A 20072-nucleotide genomic window follows, 5' to 3' on the forward strand; every position below is an offset into this window, starting at 1 on the left:
CATATATATGCAATTATATGTTTGACAGCTGCCAAAATATGATGCTTAAAATGGTGATGAATGTGATTAATTTGCCATCTGTGTGATGTAAATCTTCTGTTTCCCAAGAATGTTTAATGATTAAGGAAATCATTTAGAGGTAGAATAAAGATGATTTGCAATTTTGTATGCTTTATAACCTGTGATCAATTGTATTATTTAGATACAAATTTCTCCACATAACACAAATTTCTGTTTGTATTTGGATACAAATTTCATAGAAAAATGGCCCAATTCATTTTATTTTTAATACAATATGAAATAAAAAACACAAGGCTAAAGTGATAAGCTACTGTTTTCTTGTGTAGTTGTCTGTTGTTGCACTTTATAACTGCACAGATGTTTCTGTTTTTGGTCTATGGATTCATCCCTCCAAAACCTTTAAACCATCCCACACTGATTACTAAAATCTTGACAATAGTTATATATTTTCCGTAGCATCTTACTTTTTTTCACTTTACAGATACAAGGCAAATACCAACAAGCTGAAATAATGATCAAATATTAAATGGTAAACATCTTACCCCTAAGATCAAAAACAGAAAAGAACAGACAAGTCCATTTACTTTAACAGGTCTTTTAATTTTGATGTCATCCACCATTTCTGAATTATTTTTATTTCATTACAAATCAAGAAACCATTTGTTCTTCTGATCATACATGGAAATCAACTGGTAGCAATCAAAAGGAGGCCTAATATGACTAGCTCCATTTTGCTCCTAACCCTTCCTACTGTGCAGTGATATATTTTCCATTAAATCCTTTTGCTTCTCTCTACAAGTAGACTGAGCTAACTATAGCAGGAATTTAGTTTATAATTTAAAGCAAGGATGATAATAGCTCCCTCCCCCAAATAAGGAGGGTAAATACACAAGTTGTAATAACAATGTTATGTTAAAGATTTATAGGAGCATTGTGACCTGACCAACAGCAAATAATCTTCACAAGGTTCCCCTGCCCCTGACCCTTGCTGCCACTCAGATCTCTGTGATTATCTGTCAGTTCCTGATCTCAAGCCCCTCCCTCTTTCCTCTTCCTCTAACATAAAAAGAACCTCAAATTATATTAATTTAAGATGGTTCTTTAAGACACTGGTCCACCAACCTCTGGGTTTGCTGGATCTCTGAAATAAAGTTGCTTTCCTTGTCACAACACCTGGTCTCTCAATTTTTAACTGTTGTGCAGTGAGTTGTATGAGCTTTAGACTCTCTTACATTCTTTGCTAAAATGCTATTACATGTTTATTTTAAGAAATATATGATTAGCAGATACAATTTTATTTTGGAAAATTATCTGTGATTGGCATAATTCTTAATATTATTATCCTTCTATTTAGCCAATACATCATTTGGATATATGAAATACAAATTTTTATCTGTGTACTGTGCTTTCTAATAACATCTTTTCTTCCTAATAGATCTTTTCAAATATGTGTTTTATTATATAGCTAATATATTTTATCTGGAATTTTTAATCTAATTAAAAAATCTGGAATTTTTACATTTTATTTTATTTCACAGTGCTAAGTGTCAGGATAATTTACTAAAACTTCTAGAATGTAATATTAATAATTGCTATAAAAATAAGTAGTAATCGAAAAGATTTTTTTCTAATTTTGCCACATATAGCTTAAGTACATTTTATACCTTTTTGTTGGCAGGGGAATAGGTAGAAAAATGACAACATTATGAAAAAAGAAACCTTTTATATTGGTACAATTTAACGTTTACCCTGTGCTTCAAAATGTTTTTCTTAAGTGCTTCAAAATATCAGTTAAGGCAGGGCGCAGTGGCTCACGCCTGTAATCCCAGCACTGTGGGAGGCCGAGGCGGGTGGATCACCTGAGGTTAAGAGCTGGAGACCAGCCTGGCCAACATGACGAAACCCCATTTCTACTAAAAATACAAAAACTAGCCAGGCGTGGTGGTGCACACCTGTAATCCCAGCTACTTGGGAGACTGAGGTAGGAGAATCACTTGAACCCGGGAGTCGGAGGTTGCAGTGAGCTGAGATCACACTATTGCACTCCAACCTGGACAACAAGAGAGAAACTCCATCTCAAAAAAAAAAAAAAAAAAAAATCAGTTAAAATTATAATTTTGTATTATATAATATATATATTATATATACAATGTATTTTATAATTTATATTTTAAAGACACAGTCCTAGAAAGACAGTGAAATTCTAATATTTCTTTTAAAAAATTTAATTGTATTAATTTTTTAAAATTTATTTTAGATTCAATGGTACACCCACAGTTTTGTTGTATGGGTAATCTTATGTCATGAGGGTCTGCTATACTGGTCCTAAGCTTACTACTCAATAGTGTTTTTTTCTGATCCTCTCCCTCTTCCCATGCTCCACTCTCAAGTAGGCCCCAGTGTCTGCTGTTCCCCTCATTGTGTCCATGTGTTCTCATCATTTAGCTCCCACTTATTAGTGAGAACATGTGGTTTTAGGTTTTCTCTTTCTGCATTAGTTTGCTAAACATAATGGCCTCTAGTTTCACCCATATTCCTGCAAAGGACATGATCTCATTCTTTTTTACGGCTGCATAGTATTTCATGGTGTATATGTACTACATTTTCATTATCCAATCTACCATTGATGGACATTTAAGCTGATTCCATGTCTTTGCTATTGTGAATAGTACGGCAATGAACAAACACATTCATGTGTCTATAGTAGAAAAATTTATATTCCTTTGGGTATGTACCCAGTAATGGAGTGGCTGGGTCAAATGGTAATTCTGGTTTTAGCTCTTTGAAGAATCATCATACCGTCTTCCACAATGGTTGAACTAATTTACACTCCCACCAACAGTGTATAAGCATTCCCTTTCTCTGAAATCTCACTAGCTTTTGTCACTCTTTGACTTTTTAATAACAGCCATTCTGACTGGTATAAGATGGTATCTCACTGTGGTTTTGATTTACATTTCTCTAATGATCAGTGATATTGAGCATTTTTTCATATGTTTGTTGGTTGCATGTAGGTCTTGTGAAAAGTGTCTGTTCATGTACTTTGTCTACTTTTTAAGGCAGCTGCTTGCTTTTTCTTATAAATTTGCTTAAGTTTCTTATAGATGTTTAATATTAGACCTTGGTATGATGGAACATTTGCAAATATTTTCTCTCATTGTATAGTTTGTCTGTTTACTCTGTTGAAAGTTTTCTTTGCTGTACAGAGGTCTTAAGTTTAATTAGATCACATTTGTCAAGTTTTGCTTTTGTTGCAGTTGCTTTTGGCATTTCATCATGAAATATTTGCCAGCTACTATGTCCACAATGGTATTGCCTATGTTTTCTTTGGGAGTTTTTACAGTTTTGGGTTTTACATTTAAGTCTTTAGTCCACTTGAGTTGATTTTTGTATATGGTGAAAGGAAGAGTTTCAGGTTCATATAGCTAGCCAGGTACACCAGCACCATTTATTGAATAAGGAGTCCTTTTTCCATTGCTTGCTTTTGTCAGCTTTGTCAAAGATCAGATGGTTTTAGGGGTACAGCCTTATTTCTGGGCTCTCAATTCTGTTTCATTTGTCTTGTCTGGTTTTGTATCAGTATAATGCTGTTTTGGTTACTATATCTCTGTAGTATAGTTTGAAGTAAAGTAAAATGATGTCTTCAGCATTGTTCTTTTTGCTTAAGATTGTTTTGGTTATGCAGGCTACTATTTGGTTCAAAATGAGTTTTAAATTTTTGTTAATTATTCAAAGAATGTCATTGGTAGTTTGAGGGAAATAGCATTAAATCTGTAAATTTATTTGGGCAATTTTAATAATACTGTTTTTTCTATCCATAAGCATAGAATGTTTTTTCATTTGTGTGTGTCATCTCTGATCTTACATTGACAATATCGACAATATCCTAACATTTTATAAAATGCTTTCCATCAGAAAGAACTGATTTCGTGTGCTATTTATGCCCACTTTAGTGGACACTAGGAGATTGTCCTTAACCACCTGTTGCCTCTGTTCTCTTAGGCATACTTTTACTGTGTATGGGGGTGGGGGGTGTGGGGGAAGAGGATTACCTTTCTCTTCTTCTTATGTTATAGCATAAAACACCTTGAGCACATGAAACATGAGAAGTTTTGAAAAACGTGTATTTTTAAAATGTGATTTTGCTCTTCTGTAGGAGATAGTTTTAACAGAACAAATGTAGTGTATACATTGTCTTTTTTTAAATCAGTTAAGATGTCTGAATTCACTGATAAAACTAACCCAAAATTGAAGCACACTATTAATATCAAGATGACTTCATTTCTGGGAAATGGAATTGGAATGCTGATGACATCATGATCTTCATGATCAAATGACACTTGAAATGAGAGGTATACTAGATTTCCCTAAAATGTGGAAGTCTGCTTATTTTAAAGTGAAAACATTTATTTAGCCATCTAAGCTTTTCATTTTTTTTCTTAAACAATATGTGCTCTCTTTTTAAACAAAAATGTACAAACATGCATATGAAGTTAAAAAGAATAGGATTGGCATTAGACAAAAATAGTAATAACTTGGGTGGTAGGCAAGTGGGTATGACCAAAGTACTCTTTATAACCTCATCTCTCAGAAACAGTGGATGTGATTTTCAAAATGCAAAGTTTCATTTGATATGCTACTCACGCATTCTACATGGGGATAACACACAATAATATATTCTGACACAACAATTACTGAACTAGAGATGATAGTTAAACACAGGACAACATACAGTAGAGAAGCTGAATCAATGCAATATGTTATCATCATAGAGCTTTTGGGATTTTTTTTAAAAAGAAGAAAATGTGGTACATATATACCAGGAAATACTATATAGACATAAAAAGGATGAGTTCATGTCCTTTGCAGGCACATGAATGAAGCTGGAAACCTTAATTCTCAGCAAACTATCACAAGAACAGAAAACCAAACACCGCATGTTCTCACTCATGAGTGGGAATTGAACAATAGGAACACACGGACACAGGCAGCGGAACATCACACACCTGGGCCTGACAGGGGGTGAGGACTGAGGGAGGGATAACATTAGGAGAAATACCTACTGTAGGTGACAGGTTGATGGGTGCAGCAAACCACCATGGCACACATATACCTATGTAACAAAACTGCACATTCTGCACATGTACCCCGAACTTGAGGTATAATAAAAATTAATAATGAAAATAAATAAATAATAAAAAGAAGATAGGTCTTATTAAGTCAGAAGATAGGTATTGTTGAGTCAGAGACTGTAAAGGGTCTGACATTACTCTGAATTCAAGCCAGCTTATATAAAATGATTGCCACAATTTTATATATATAAACAGACAGGATACAAGACCCTGGGTAAATGACATAGCAACCATAGCAGCCAAAGCAACACCTGATGTTAGTTCTTTATGACACTATTCTGACAGAGTGATATGAAGTGAGATGTATTTTTGCAAATAGTAGGTTGCACCACAGGAATGGAACATCCAAATTAAAAGACTAAAAGCTTATACTGGAAGTCTCACAAATCTGTCAATCATTGTTTTGGAAAGACACAAATAAATCTTCTTTGGAGAGGGGAGGAGAAATTGTCTGCCAGTACTAGCTTCGAAGGTAAGAAGCGGTGTCTTAAAGAGAGGAAGAAGACTTTACTACCGTAGAATGTCTCTGGGAGTCTCCATCTTTACAGAGACACTATGTCTAGCTTCTACACATCTACTGCTAAAATTTTCTTTGGTTTACTTAATTTGTGATTACATGAAGTTAGGTTCTGAGTCATTAACTCAAAAGGCCTAGAACTTACAGGGATGAAAGAAACCATAAAAAATTATCTTTCAATAGACATGATACAAGATAAACAACATAAAAATATAGATTAAATTATCGCAGCAAAACATAGTGTTTGAGGGTAATTAGGAGGGTGAGGAAGGAAAAAAGAAGTGTTCATTCTTATTACCATTTAAATAATAAGACTGACCAAAAATGTAAAGGTGTTTATTTTTTAATAGGAGTAGAAAGATGATGTGGTAGACTTTTTGTCCATCTGTACTTAATCTAAGATATCATTTTGTGAGATAGTGAAAAATCAGGGGATCAACTGTATTGAGTTAATTCTTTAAATTTGTTTTTTTCCATTTTGTATTTATACTATATGACATTAATTGTACATACATTTGGTTTTATATAATTCATCTATAGGAATCAGAGAATAATAATCTAGTAGCTTAATTTAAAAATGGATGTTTGTTTATCTCACATGTAACAATTCCAAACGACAAGTGACTCTGGTCCACAGTATCATTTATAGATAGATATTTTATCCATTGTGATTTTTTTGGCCCCCTCTAGGCTGTTTCATTGGAAAGTATGCAAAGATTTTTCTGGTATTTCCACATTCTAGCTTGCTTAAATGGGAAAGACTGTAAAGGAATGAAACAGAAAGGTTTTCTCCAGACCAAGTGTAGAAGTGGCACACATCTTTTCTCATTTTATGGCCAAGAGAATTAATTCAAATATATTTCATAGGCTAGAAAATTCACAGCTAGTCATTCTATCCCAGCTATAATTCTGTTACCAGAAAAGTAATAGAGAATGGATCTTCAGAGGCTTCCAACCATCTTAGCACAATTGGAATATAAATATTTTCTGGCAACTGAAAATAATGTAATAAGTTTTAATAATTAATTAATAAAAATAATAAAATTTAATAACTAATAATGTAACTAAGTTGTGTGCAATTTTGTTATTTAGTATTTATTTTAAAATATGTAATCTATATCTATAGACTATTTTGGATTTAGAAAGAAATATTTTCTAACTCTGGTATCATTTAATTACTGGGAGATAAGAAAATGCTCAATATAAAAATTCAAGAATAATTTGCACATGCCTTATATGAGATTAGGCTAATTTTAAAAAGAGTGTAATTTGTTAGAAAAAAAATGTTTTTAGTAGAGGAAACTCTTTATACTTCCTTCATGTTCGAAAAACAGAACACATAATTGGAGTTTATCAAAGATTTTGGAAGAAATATTAAGCCTTTGAAAGCTAAAATGATTACTTTTTTCCAAAATTTAAAAAAAAACAACATCAAAAAGGAAAAAATATCTAAAAACCTTACTGTTGAATCCAGTGGCTTTGAGTTCCCATAAACTGGGCTTTGGTTTGACATTAACTAAATGCAGTAATATTTACTGTTACGTTATTACATAAGACTAACCTTGTATTTACCCAAAAGCCCCTTTCTCCAAAGTACTGACTAAAATCTTCTGTATTAGTCAGTTTTCACATTGCTATAAAGAACTACCCAAAACTGTATAATTTATAAAGGAAAGAGATATAATTGACTCATAGTTCCACATGGCTGGGGAGGTGTCAGGAAACTTACAATCATGGCAGAAAGTAAAGGACAAGAAAGCACCTTCTTCACAATGCAGCAGGAAAGAGAGAGAGCGTGGAAGAGCCACACACTAATCAAACAACCAGATTTTATGAGACCTCTATTATGAGAACAGCATGGGGAAACTGCCCCCGGGATCCAATCACCTCCCACGACTTTCCTCTCTAGACACGTGGGGATTACAATTAGGATTGCAATTTGAGATGAAATTTGAATGGGGACACAGAGCCAAACTATATCAGCTTCTCAGGTAAATATTTTGTTTCTCTCTCTCTAATGGTAGTTATTTATTTGTATGTCAATTTAATGATCCCTAAGAATATCATGTATTCTTACCAATATCAAGTCTAAAATATCACAAGCAGCATTTTGGCCTGGAGCTGAACCCTCACACAGCACATACACTAGTAGTCTCCTAAATCAAAGGGATGTGATCAATCACAATTTATTCTGTGATTAGTGCATATATTTATTTATTGGTCTTTATGGTAGAAATTTGTATTGGAAAAAAATCTGTTATTGTTTACATACATATGGTTCTCCTTCTTTTCCAGGAATACTAGAGAGTTGCACTTTATTTCCTCTGGAAGTTAAGCAGAACATGTGTTTGCTTCTGGAAAAAAGTGATGGGTATCACTTCTGGGCCAAAGCATCTGGTTATCAGTCAAGTCTTTCAGTGCTCTCTTCCTTTGCTGGAGAGAACATGGAGACATGTTCCAGATGGTGTAGCCGGGGAACACTGGAACTTTTATTGACTGAAGCTATTCTATGGAATAAGGATGTGGAATATGGAGAGTCAACTCTTAATTTACTCAGATTTGTTTAGGTTGTTAACAGCAGTATAAGTCAGTGAATCTTCATTAATAAAGCTTCCATTATGTAATAAATAGTTTGAGGCACCAAGAATACATCAGGGAACACAGTAGTCAAGAACCATTCTCAGATATTTCAATGGGAAGAGACTGGCTGTAAAAAAAAATAATAATAATAAAATTTTAAAAAGCTTAACAGATATAATAAATATTTTAGATATTCATAAATTCCAGGGTGCTAAATAAATGCTAGGAGCAGAAGGAGAAAATATGTATGGGAAATATAATTTGCCATGGAGTGACTTTGTGAGAAGGTAATATTTAAGTAAAGATGTTCAGGATCCTGTTTTAATGTTTCAGTACACTATGCAGTTTCCCTGTATTCCAGTTCACTAAATTTCGTATTCAACATTATGTTGAAAGTTGAGCACTGAATTTTTCATAAAAAGTAATCATTATTTTGCACTCTATTTTAATGATAAAACAGTTTAACTTCTTGTTTTACTTAATATATTACATTTCAAGGAAAACCATGTACTTGATTGGCAGGGGTTATAAGTAACAAGAATTCATTTTTATTATTATCATTGACTCCTCCAATATATTGTGAAAAAATTTTATATGACATATTAAGTAGAGATAATTTGCTGTTATCAATTCAGGAGTATCTTAGAATTGTATACATCGTAATGATAATAACTGACCAGTGAAGTCTTGTTAAAGTGATTTAGTTTTTTAAAAATGATCAGAGAAAGAAATGGTTAGCAAAATATATCTGATCCATAGAACAAATTCATCTGAATAAAATTATAATCAATATAACCTAAATTACTATACAAATATAGTATTTTAAATTAATAAAATAAAAGTAGAAGATTATGCTATACCATATGATTTTAATTCTGTAATATTACCATCAAATAAAATATGGTATCATGCAATTTATCAAAACAAAATAATAATGATGATGATGCATTTTTAATGGAAAATTATTAGAATGGTAATTAAATAGAAGATATGGCTGTAATGAACTTAGCTTTTTATTTACTTGCAGCTTAATTCTGAACAGATAACTTTAAAACTATTTAATTCAGTGTCTTTTAATAAAGACCTTTAGCTGAAATAGCTCTCTGTATAGTCACTAATATCTTCTAATTACTGAAGCAATTTCAGTAATAAATTTGATTATTGTATAAGTTTATATGCTATAAAAATTTTAAACAAAAATATAGTTTGACACTATAAAACTAACCCCAAAAGTAGATACAGTACTATAACATCAAGACTCTTTTGCCATTTTCCCCACTACTTAAATTTACATTAAATATAACAAAACTAGAAAAGAGTTTGATATTCTCATGGTGTGAAAATGTAATAATAATATAGAAATTTTTCCAAGGTATACTGATGTTAAAGAAAATTATTTTAAGATTACTGTTATGAAAATATTTCAAGAAGGCAGGGCATGGTGGCTCATGCCTGTAATCCCAGCACTTTGGGAGGCCTAAGCAGGCAGATCACCTGAGGTCAGGAGTTCGAGACCAGCCAGACCAACATGGTGAAACCCTGTCTCTACTGAAAATACAAAAATTAGCTGAGTGTGGTGGCAGGTGCCTGTAATCCCAATTACTTGGGAGGCTGAGGCAGGAGAATTGCTTGAACCCAGGAGGCAGAGGTTGTGGTGAGCCGAGATCATGCCATTGAACTCCAGCCTAGGCAACAAGGGTGAAACTTTATCTCAAAAAAAAAAAAAAGAGAAAAAAAAGAAAAGAAAATACTTCAAGCAATACATTGAAGGGTAAGAAAGAAAGGAAATGTTCATAATTAAAAAGGAGATGCCTTTTTCAATATCTAAAGAAAAAAAATAAATGTTTATATCACAATTGTGCAAAATAAGATATTGTAACTTTTTTCAACATGTCTTATGAATTAATACTAATGTTATTAATACATTTCATAACATTTCCAAATAACAGATTAATGGGACTGATTTTTTTAAAATCTAGAAATATGATACATAGAAAGTAGACCTACTAACTGGAATGCTTTCCCATTGGGTATTAATTACCTACATGACTCAAACAAAACTGAAGCAAGAGCAAAAAGAGACTTATTAAAGTATATTTTCTCCCAAGGCATCACTCTGCAAAAATCTCAATAGCAAAACTCCTAGTGACTTAAACTTAGGTCGCTTTTCTAATCCTTAGGGATATTTAATTGGAGGGAAATAGTGGTTAGAAAAGCAGAAACAAAAATTATTATCAGATTTTTATAGACTTTCTTATATAATTTGAATGAAAACGAACTGAAACTTTTTTTGTGATATTATTTGTGCCAAAGATACATTTTAAGATTATCTTAACTTTATCTTTGTTCACTTTTTTATGTATGTATATCTTAGTTTGAACAGTTATAATAATATATCACAGATTGGGTAGCTTATAAGCAACAGTAACTTATTTCTCACGGTTTTGGAGGCTGAAAATTTGAGATCAGGATGTCAGCATGGTCAGGTTCTGGTGAGGATCCTCTTTTGGGTTGCAGACTGCTGACTTCGTATGACTTATTTTATCCTTACATGGCGGGAAGAGAATTAGAGAACTCTCTGGGATTATTTTTTTAAGGGCACTGTCTTAGTTCATTTTCTGTTGCCTGTGAAACAATACCTGAATCTGGATAATTTAAATTTAAAAATCATTTTTACAATTATGGAAGCTGAGAAGCCTGAGGTCAAGTGGCTGCATCTAATGAGGGCCTTTGTGTTGGTGTGGACTCTGCAGAGTCCGGAGGTGGCAGGGGGTATCTCATGTTAAGGCAGATGAGTATGCTAGCTCAGATCTGCCTTCCTCTCCCTATAAAACCACCACTCTGATGTTTGTAATAACCCATGAATTAATTAACATATTAATTCATTAATTTATGAGCATATCAGTCCATTCATAATGGCAGAGGTCCCATAACTCAATTACCTTTTAAGGACCCCCTTTCTCAATACTATCACATTGGGGATGAAGTTTCATCATGGGTTTTGGAGGGGATAAACATTTAAAACATAGCATTCTACTCATGGATCCCCCAAACTCATGTCCTTCTAACATACAAATATATTTGTTCTCTCCCCATAGTCCAAAGCTTTAACTTGTCTCAGCACCCACTCAGAAGTCCAAAGTCCAGAGTCTCATATGTGAACCTGTGTAATCAAAGCAAGTTTTGCATTTTCAAGATACAGTGGTGCAGGTACAAAATAGACATTTCCTTTCCAAAATATAAGAATAGGAAGGCAAAAAAAGGAATAATAGCCCCCAAGTGAGCCTGAAACCCAGCAGGGTAGAAATTAAATCTTAAAGCTGGAGAAAAACCTTTTATAAGTCTATGAACCTTCTCATGGACACACTGAGGTGGAGGTTGGGTCCCCGAGATCTCAGGAAGCCCTGGCCCTGTGGCTTTGCTGGGTAGGGTCTACATGGCTGCTCATACTGGTTGGACTCTGGTGCCTGCAGCTTTCCTAGGTGGGCATTGCATGCTGCTGGTGACTTCACAGTTATGGAGTCCCAGTATTTGTCCTGCTTGCATGGTTCCACTATGCATTGTCCTGGTTGGTAATCTTTGTGGCAGTTACAATCCCACATTTCCACTCAGCATTGCTCTAGTGAGTGCTGTCTATGGTAGGCCTTGTGGCAAATCTCTGCCTGGGCCCCTGGGTTTTTCAATATGACATTTGAAATCTCAGTGGAGGCTGCTGACCCTCCACAGCTCTTGCTTTCTGCAAACTAGCATCGCATGGACAGCATCAAGGTTTACAACTTGTAACTTCTAGAGCTGCAGCAGGAGCCATGGCTGGGACAGCCCCAGAGTGTTGCACTGAGGTATGGGGAGCAGAGTCCTGAGGCAGCCCCTGGAAGTAAGTTTGTGGAGAATACCCTAGGCCTGTCCATTGAAATCATTCTGCCCTCTTAGGCCTCTGGGCCTATGATGGGAAGGCAGCCTTGAAGATCTCTAACATTCCTTTGGAGTTTTTCTTCCATTCTTTTCAGGAATAATATCTGGCTCCCTTGTACATGTGCTAATCTTTTTTTAGCAAATAGTCGCTGAGTTATACCCTTGGTTTCCTCTCCTGAACATTCTTTTTTACTCATTGGGTGGCCAGATGGAGAGTTTCCCAAATCTTTCTGTTCTACTTCATTTTTAATTATAAATTCTGGTTTTAAATTATTTCTTTTCTCTAGGATCTCAGGGTAAGCAGCCGAAAGGAAGGAACCCTGCAACTGTCTCCATATTTTTCTTAGACATTTCTTCGGCCGGATACCCTACTTCATCACTCCCATATTAAGCCTTACACAAAGCCCTCAGGCATGGACAGAGGTTAGCAACATTCTTTGCCTACTATTACAAGAATAGCCTTTACTCTAGTTTCCAATACCTTTTTCCTCAGTTCCCTCTGAAACCTCATCAGAATGACCTTTACTGTTCATATTCTTGTCAAAACCACTTCACTAATCTCTAAAGAGTTTGAAACTTTCCCTAATCTTTTTGTCTTGTAGACAAGGATTTAGGCTAGAATCTAAGCTTTTTATAGCCTACTTCTCGAAATTCTTCTAGTCTCCACCTGTCACCTAGTTCCAAAGATATTTTCAATTTTTTAGGTATTCATTGCCCAGACATTCAGCTCTCAGGATCTATTTCCTTTCATGGTTCATTTTTTGTTGCTTATAGCAGAATATTTGAAACCAAATAGTTTATAAAGAAAATGAATGCATTTATTATAGTTATGGAGGTTGAGAAGTTCAAGGTTGGGGTGCCCCATCTGGTGAGGGCCTTCTTGTTGATAAGGACTCTGAAGAACCTGGGGAGGTGCAGGGCATCACATGGTGAGTGAACTGGGCCTGATAGCTCAGATCTCTTTTTCTCTTCTTATAAAGCCACCAGTTCTACTCCCATGATAACTCATAATCCATTAATCTATTTATGAGTAGATTAATGCATTCAAGAGAGTAGAGCCCTCATGAACAAATCACCTTTTAAATGACCATCTGTCAATACTACTTTCCAAAATTTAATTCAGAATTAAATTTCAACATGAGTTTTGGAAGGGATAAGCATTCAAACCACAGCAGACACTGATTCATTTTTTTTTTCTTTTTTGAGAGAGAGTCTTGCTCTGTCATCCAGCATGGAGTGCAGTGGTGCAATCACAGCTCACTGGGCTCAATTGATTCCTCCCAAGTAGCTGGGACTAAAGGTGCCCACCATCTCACCAACTAATTTTTATATATTTTGTAGAGATTGAGTTTTATTGTATTGTCTCGAGTGGTCTCAAGTTCCTGGGCTCAAGTGATCTGCCTGCCTCAGCCCAAAGTAAAGGGTTTATAGGCATGAGCCACCACATCTGGTCACTAATCCCATTCTCATACTATCACATTGGGAGTCAGATTTTAACACATGAATTTGGGGGAAACACATTTAGTCCATTGCAATGTATTTTTCATATATTTTGTGGTTTAATTTGCTGTGTATTGTTTCTGTTGCTACTAATTTGAACAAAATAAATTGAAAGATGAAAATGGTATTGCATCAAGAAGATAAGGATATTCACTCCCAAATGAATGACTTTTGAATTGAAAGTGGAAGCTGTGATGGGAAGTCTGGAACATGATAATCACTAATGATGAATTAAGGCAAGCAACAAGAAGACAATCCTACACATAAGCATGTCAATAAGTCTGGAAAATGTTTATGAAGAAATAAATTACCTGCACTGTATTTATTGAGAAAGCTGTAGCAACCCTGACTTTCCTGGACAAAGTGTATGATTCTTTATTAAAAATATTAAACATTTTATGTGTAAAATACTGTGATCTTTTCCATTATTTTATTTTGAGCATCTATCTCAAAAAAAATCCTTCTCAAAGTATAAAGCTTGAAGGCACATTTTATTCTCCCAAATTGAGTGTTCCCAAGTGTCTTTTACTCTACAAGGACATAAGAAAGGGGAATCTTTCACAAGGAACCTCCATCACAAGACTCCAGGCAATGCTTAGACAAGTTTTTAGATCTACTGTATTAAAGAAACCTGTATAAAGAAAACACATTTGATGTGTTAAAGAACCATGTACATAATGGTACCCAGCCTGAGGCGGGTAACCATTTTATTTATTGCTTTCTTTATTGCAGGTGTTTAAAAAGGCCAATCTTTTTAAAAATTTCTGACAGTATGATGTCAGTATAACTGAATAAATGAATGATCTGATGCCTTTTCATAATTTATTGCTCGGCATTTCCCTATTTCCTGTACAATAAATGGCAAGTTTTTATATATGAGTTCTGCAACAGTTGAAGGTAAACAAGTTGAAGACTTATCTGCAAATGAACTAGATTTTGTTCTATTGAGTACAATGAGAAAATGAGGATTCATAAGAAAGGTAGTTTAGAATGATCACAATGGGAAACACCTCCCATTTAAAGAAACTATCAAAGCTATTTGTATTTTATGGTTCAGCAGAGACTGAATAAGGTAAGATTGCATAATTTATATAAATCATGCTACTATAAAGACAGATGCACAGATATGTTTATTGTGGCACTATTCACAATAGCAAATACTTAGAACCAACCCAAATGTCCATCAATGATAGACTGGATTAAGAAAATGTGGCACATATACACCATGGAATACTATGCTGCCATAAAAAAGGATGAGTTCATGTCCTTTGTAGGGACCTGGATGAAGTTGGAAACCATCATTCTGAGCGAACTACTGCAAGGGCAGAAAACCGAATACCGCATGTTCTCACTCATAGGTGGGAATTGAACAATGAGAACACTTAGACACAGGGTGGGGAACATCACACACTGGGGCCTGTCGTGGGGTGGGGGAAAGGGGGAAGGATAGCATTATGAGAAATACCTAATGTAAATGATGAGTTAATGGGTGCAGCAAACCAACACGACACATGTATACATACGTAACAAACCTGCACGTTGTGCACATGTACCCTAGAACTTAAAGTATAATAATAATAAAAAAAGATAAGATTATAGCAAGGCTTGGAATTTAAATGAAATCTGATGCATCCCCACTCCTTTAAAAGGAGCCAGTCAATTCAAATAAATGAAAGTAATATCTCATAAAAACTAAACCATAAACATAGTCCATATACAAGCTTATGTCTATTAGTTAAAGCACTTCCTTACTCTAACTTTTCAGCTTCTCTGTTTCTCCAATCTCTAACTGGTTCTACACATCTACTGCTAAAATTTTCTTTGGTTTACTTAATTTGTGATTACATGAAGTTAGGTCAAGCTAGAAGTAAAGAATACAGTCCTTCAGGCTTGGAGTAATGGCTCACACCTCTAAACCCAACACTTTGGGAGGTTGAAGTGGGAGTATCACTTAAGCCCAGGAGTTTCAGATCAGTGTGAGCAATGTAGCAAGGTTCTACCTCTATAAAATATTTGAAAAATTAGCCAGGTGTGGTGGCATGCACCTATGGTCCCAGCTACTCAGAAGGCTGAGGCAGGAGCATCAGTTGACCCCAGAAGGTCAAGGTTGCCGTCAGTCCTGTTTGTGCCACTGCACTCCAGTCAGCCTGGGCAATAGAGTGAGATCCTGTCTCAAAACTAAATAGTGATAATAACAATAACACAGTCTTTCAGACTGCTGAGTCTGTCCAATACCTCTGTTATCAGTCACAAGTTCAGGGATTTCCAGCATGACTCTCATTTTAGACTAATGGATTGCAAATCCAGCGTTCCTTACAGACTCCTTCAGGTTTGATAATTTGCTAAAATGACTCACAGAACTCAGAAGAGTGCTATACATACAATTATGGTTTTATTATAGCAAAAGAATAAAAATGAGAATCAGCCAAAGAAGTACATAGAAGGTGAAGACTCAAAGAATTGAATGTGAAATGTGAAGCTTTTATCATTCTCAAGGTCCCATCTGAAAAATCCCTTTCCACATCCAGGTGTGACACTGCTCAAAGAGTGTTGCCCACCAGGGAAACTCATCCTTTACAAAGGTGTAATTGATTGAGTCATTGCCCATGTGGTTGAACTTAATCTCCAGCCCCCTCATCTTCCCAGAGTTTGAACTGATAGCACATGATTTAGAGCTCCAGTTGGGAAAACCACATAATTCATGTGTCTGACATGGCCACGAGCCATACTCATTGTGTTAGCATAAAATATCTAGGTGCCCACCAAGAGTCACCTTCTTAGCATAAAATATAAAGTTGTGGTCTGAGGGGCCTACAATCAATAGCAAAGGCACTCTTCTCCCTTGGAAAATTTCAAAGGTTTAAAAGGTCATCTCCTAAGTGCTGGGACAGAAGCCAGACTGCTCTTTAGGTAAAGTTAATTCTTTATTACACAATGTCACATTATGGTTCATGCTGTCTGCATCGGTCCTTGAATCCTTCCTAGACTTATTTTAGTATTTTTTTTTTTTTTTAAGATGTGGCAACAAGGGAAAAGAAGCAGTTTTGATCTATGCAATATTTTAAACTGGTCCATCTTCTCTCTGGACTCTCCTTTGGGAGATGAGGGTTGTGAAACATTATCTTCTTTGTTTTTCATCCTTACTAAGTTAAATCACACAAAATTGCCTCTTGCAGGCAATTATAAAATATGTCAAATATTATCATTTCTACTTACCAAGTATCCAAATTAAAGGAGTGATAATACATGGGATAACATGTCCCACGATCAAGCTAAACTTCACATTTTTAAAATGTACCTCTTCATGAAAACAGGATTCAGCATTTACCAAAAGTGCCATTTCTCTCAGCATATTTCAAAGAAAATATGCTTGATCCCATTGGGACAAACAAGTTAAAACACTACCATCAGTACATATATTTAGGGAAATATTCCCACAACTCAGAAAAGGGAAGCTAGAGATCTGAATGAAAGATTAGGAAGTTTTAATCTTAGACATTTTTTAAAAATAATTTTTTCATACTATTGTAAATGTTTCTGTATAGTTACGTATTAAAAATACTTACATCATATTTTAAGTATGAATCTTGGAGAAAGCCTAAGGCATAGTTTTATTCCTTGAATTGTCATTTGGTGTACCCTAATACCATATGACTGGTATCCTTATAAAAACAGGAAATTGGACATAGAGAGAGGCATACGTGTTGGTAAAACACTGTAAAGAGACATGAAGAGAAGCCATCTGCAAGACAAGAGGAGAAACATGGAACTGATTTTTGCCTTGCAGCACTCAGAAGGTATCAACCTTGCTGCTACCTTGAATTTGGACTTTTAGCCTCCAGAACTGTGAGACAATAAATTTTTGGTTTTTTTTAAGCTATCAGTTTGTGATTCCACTAATATATTGTGCTATTGCAGTCCTATCACTGTATTGCTAATGTTATAATTACTTAGGTAATATTTACTTTCGTATTAATAATTTAACTTTAATTTTTCTGTGCAAATTATTGCTGCTCCAAAATTTTTAGTGAAGACTTTAATAATCCATTTTATAGATATATACAAAGTTGCAATTCTATGTATATATAGCAAACATATGTAAGGATGTAATTTTGTGTACATGTAGCAATTAATAATAGACAATTACAATGTTAAATTTAGTTCATTTTGCTTGCTCCTGTTTTGATATTACTCTGTTTGAAATTTTGTTTTAACATAAAATTCAGGACTCTGAGACACTTCCTTGATAAAATGAAAAAATTTGTCTTAAAGATGTTCCTCTGATAATGTCATGGTTCATGAAACCTAAATATACTATTAATAGCCGTACTTTAGACTAAACATTGCCTTTAAAACTGCAAAATCATCTAAGTCATGAAAGATATAAATCTATATAATACAAATTTGATATTCAACAAACCTATGTATAAAATCTTAGTAGTATAAAGATGTAAGGTACTCTCAAGACAAAATACTTAAAAAAAACTTTCTCAATTTTTTAACTTTTAATTTCAGGAGTACATGTGCAGGTTTGTTAGATAGGTAAACTTGCATCATGGGTGTCTGCTGTACAGATTGTTTCATCACCCAGGTTTTAAGCCTAATACTCATTAATTATTTATCCTGATCTTCTGCCTCCTCCCACCCTCCACCTTACAATAGGCCCTAGTGTCACAAGTTTACCTACATTACAAACCTGCACATGTTTCCATAAACTTAAAAGTAAAAAAAAAAAAAAAAATGAAAAACACAATAAAAATAAATAAATAAATAAATAAATAAACATTTGTTAAATGATTAGTTTTCCGTTTCCCTTTGGAGAATAAAAAAGATGAAGAAAGATGAAATATAATTGACAGGGCCCAAGAAAAATTTAACTTTTTCTGTTTGATTTTAAAATTTTTACTAAATATCATATACATATTAAACAACATAACACATGTGTTAGGTGAAAATAAAAGAACAACTACATACACTAGTTAGCTTAAAATGGAACATTGCAAGAACTTTGAATCCTTTTGTGAACCCCTTCCTTTACCCCAAAGGGAATCACCACCACAAATTTTTGTATTTATTATCTACTTGCTGTTCTTCATAATTTTATATGTTTTTATGCCTTTAAAATATTGTTTACTTTTGCCTGAGGCTAGCTTTATATAAATGAATCATATCCTCTATATGTTTCAATTTGCTTTTTTGGCTCGCTATTATTATATTTGTGATATGAGTTCATGCTGGTCCCTTCAATGCTACTGCTTCATAGTATTCCGTGGTATGAAAAGCACAACACAGGGTCCGGGTGCGGTGTCTCACCCCTGTAATCCAAGCACTTTGGGAGGCCAAGGTGGGCGGATCACGAGGTCAGGAAATCGAGACCATCCTGGCTAACACTGTGAAACCCCGTCTCTACTAAAAATGCAAAAAATTAGCCAGCGGGTGGTGGCATGTGCCTGTAGTGCTAGCTACTCAGGAGACTAAGCCAGGAGAATCGCTTGAACCTGGCAGGAGGAGGTTGCAGTGAGCCGAGATCGTGCCACTGCACACCAGCCTGGGAGACAGAGCGAGACTCCATCTCAAAAAAAAAAAAAAAAAAAAAAAAGTAAAGAAAAAAAGAAAGAAAGAAAAACACAACACAGTTATCTCACATCTTGTTAAAATAAATAAATAAATAAATAAATAAATAAATAAATAAATAAATAAAATTACAAAGAATCAAGGGTGTGATGTTTAATGCAGGATTATTGGCCACAGAACTTGAAGGATTTCTCTCAAAGATGGTGTAGATGTGCCGATTTGGGGGAAGTCAATGAGGAAGAGACTCAGTAGAAGATAAAATATGATAATTGAAGAAAATTGGGATGTTATCAGTGGGGGAGTCCTTAAAAGTTTCAATGTTTTCTTTTTTTTTTTTTTTTCTTTGTCTCTTTTGCCTCTGCCCATCCATGCATTACTCAAAATACATTGTGTCACCATTGTGGGTGAAGTGCATTTAAAGGCAAATTTTCTAAAACAATTGTGATGGTTAATACTAAGTGTCAACTTGACCGTACTGAAGGATACAAAGTATTGATCCTGGGTGTGTCTGTGAGGGTGTTGCCTAAGGAGATTAACATTTGAGTCAGTGGGCTGGGGAAGGCAGACACACCCTTAATTTGGGTGAGCACAATCTAATCAACTGCCAGCATGGCTAGAATAAAAAGCAGGCAGAAAAATGTGAAAAGAGAGATAGCCTAGCTTCCCAGCCTACATCTTTCTCCCATGTTGCATGCTCCTGCCCTCGAACATCGAACTCCAAGTTCTTCAGTTTTGGAAATTAGACTGACTCTCCTTGCCCCTCAGCCTGTAGACTGCCTATTGTGAGACTTTGTAATAGTGTGAGTTAATACTTAATAAACTCCGATATATATATA

At 34.7% G+C, this 20072-nt stretch overlaps 2 long non-coding RNA genes across 3 annotated transcripts in view; one reads left to right on the forward strand and one right to left on the reverse strand.

Annotated features, from left to right (window-relative positions):
- Positions 1–20072, reverse strand: part of LOC105486207 (uncharacterized) — a 112827-nt gene that overhangs the window by 83181 nt on the left and 9574 nt on the right. The gene's annotated exons all lie outside the window — the stretch shown is intronic.
- On the forward strand, positions 5492–13875 carry LOC105486206 (uncharacterized). 2 transcript variants are annotated; one of them, XR_011620538.1, is made up of 4 exons: positions 5492–5625; positions 12450–12585; positions 12990–13091; positions 13778–13863. It is a non-coding gene; the product is annotated as an uncharacterized lncRNA (long non-coding RNA). The 2 variants fall into 2 exon arrangements; XR_011620537.1 differs by lacking the exon at positions 12990–13091 and having other exon boundaries at positions 13778–13875.

The sequence above is a fragment of the Macaca nemestrina genome, chromosome 3, assembly GCF_043159975.1.
Source record: "Macaca nemestrina isolate mMacNem1 chromosome 3, mMacNem.hap1, whole genome shotgun sequence".
NCBI lineage: Eukaryota > Metazoa > Chordata > Mammalia > Primates > Cercopithecidae > Macaca > Macaca nemestrina.